This window comes from Primulina huaijiensis, chromosome 10 (assembly GCF_012295235.1).
Source record: "Primulina huaijiensis isolate GDHJ02 chromosome 10, ASM1229523v2, whole genome shotgun sequence".
In the NCBI taxonomy this organism is placed as follows: Eukaryota; Viridiplantae; Streptophyta; class Magnoliopsida; order Lamiales; family Gesneriaceae; genus Primulina; species Primulina huaijiensis.
Window position 1 is genome coordinate 7677064 of NC_133315.1, and position 2591 is coordinate 7679654.

Sequence of the window (2591 nt, forward strand, 5' to 3'; positions counted from 1 at the left end):
ATATATATATTTATATAATTATATCATATATTTCATTTAGACGATAGCGTGGCTCTGCCGGTTGTTCTAAATGAAATATTATGATATCTAACAATTTAACATTTACTTTATCGCAGCTAACTTTTACTTTTCGCATCTAACATTTACTTTATTGCAACTAACTTTTACTTTCCGCATCTAACATTTACTTTATTGCAACTAACGCTTACTTTCTGCATCTAACTTTTACTTTATCGCAACTAACTTTTACTTCCCGCATCTAACTTATTAAATCATATATTTCATTAGGCAATAGCGTGGCTCTGCCGGTTGTTCTAAATGAAATATAATGATTTAATTTAACATTTATTTTGTGCAGTTATATATTTATATAGTTATATATATAATCATAAGTACCATATATAAAATATCGGTGAATTCGGTATTTTCTATAGTGGGAACTATATTATATTAGGTGTGTGTTTAAATATTTTTATTTTCTTGGAACCATTATTTATGGTGGTTTCCTTTGTTTTACTTTTAGTTAAATAATATTGCATAAACTAAGAAAAAATCCTCGAGCCTTGACAAAATTTATAATTTGTAAACTTCGTTCTTGCATTTGGTAATCTATAAATTAATAAATTTAAACTTAAAATAACCTCTCAGTAGATCGATCTCGTATTTACGAAAAATATTACTTGCAGACAACCTACACTTGGGTGAATTATAATTTAAGTAGTAGCACCGGGTTCGGGGTTGTTTCAAGCCGTGGTCCGTTCGAGGTCGTAATTTGTCCGAACGTGTCAAAATAGAGACGATATGAGCCTAGATTAAAATTTTAATTCAAGTTTTAGTTTTTGGGAACTTCCATCAGCTTAAATTGGGTCTAAGGCTGTTAATAATTGTCTGGTATCAGGTTGGTTATAGTCGGAAGGGTAGTTTGATCATTTGTTTGCTCGAAAAAGTTCATACTTAATCATGGTTTCAAATGAAAAAGTTGTGAGGTGCGGACTATCGAGTCAACTTCACATAAAAATGTTACTTTAAATGAAAATGTTCGTATTAAGCATGGTTTCAAAAGTTGCATATTTTTGGAGGTTTCGAGAATGCATTAAAACAATCTATTTTTAGTAAATGTAATTTCCATGCATGTGATTGTATATTTATGTTTTTGTTATATTCAGTTTGAGCATAATGAGTCATTAGAATCACTAGATTTGAATAGTTGCAGGTGATTACGATGTTGAGTCGTGAGGTGCGGACTATCGAGTCATCCGGGAGGCGCAGTACATACCCGAGGACCTAGAAATTCCACTAAAGATTTTGATGACTTCATGGATTGTTGCTTTTATTTACAGACTGATAGGATGCTAGAATTTATTGAGTTGAATTTCAGACTTTTATTGCTTTATTTACTTATTCTGCCTGAATGATTTTTGATATTATGGAATTCATTAATTTAATTATTTATGGTAGCTTATTTATGATGAATTAATTATGCATGGTTTAGAAAAAAAATAGTGTAAATTATATGAATTTAGAAGTAGGGTCGTTTCAGTGAGTATCAAAGCAGTGGTTCTTGAAAAGGGTTATGCATGTTGCCTCTTCCGAGGAGCTCGAGAAGTCACACCTCAAGTCTGTGAGTTTTATTGCTTTAAATTTAACTGTCTAGATCTACTTGCTTATATGACTGTCAAAGATAAAAAATTTATATGCCTGTTATTTTAAAAACTGCATGTTGGTTACGTGTTGGGTTGGACAACTTGTACAGAGATGCCTCCTAGATAAATTCTTCGCAGAGATAGTGAGGATAGGATGAGAGCAGGACATAGACAGGAGGAGGAGATTCCACCACCTCCTCCTAATCAGGATTCTAGTGCTCGTTTGCAAGCTGGTATGGCTCGATTATTGGAGCAGCATGTTGGGAACACTGCAAGGGTCCGACCAGAGGCGGTTTATGAGCTGTTTAGGAGGATGGACCCCAGGACTTTTCGAGCGCTACTGATCCATTCGTGGCTGAGGGATGGATTAGGTCTTTGGAGGTGATTTTTAGGTATAAAGATATGGCGGATACTGACCGGGTTCGTTGTACCATTTATTTGTTGAAGGACGATGCTTCCTTTTGGTTGGAGGGAGCGGAGTGAGGAGTGAATCTGGCAACATTGACTTGGGAGGGCTTCAACAGGGTATTTTTTGAGAAGTATTTCATCGTCGATGTCCGTTCGAGTTTGAAGAGAGAGTTTATGAGTCTCCGCCAGGGGGATTCGTCTGTTGCTGAGTTCCTTCAGAAGTTTGATCGGGGGCTGTCTGTAGAACCCGTAAAGAGCCAACCACGATTCGAACCTCCTTGTACAAACCGAAAACAAGAAATTTCGAGACACAAATGACATGCTTGGGGAGTTGCTGTCAAACGTGATGCAAGGGGGGGGGGGAGGGGCTGAAACCAGTGCACATCTCCCTTCCTAACACACTCTAAATTTCTTGTTTTCGGTTTGTACAAGGAGGTTCGAATCGTGGTTGGCTCTTGGGCCTGTAACCATGGTTGGAACCCTTCCTTGACATGTCTAGGACGTGACCAAGATGCCCTTTCCTGGCTTGGTTCACGTTCC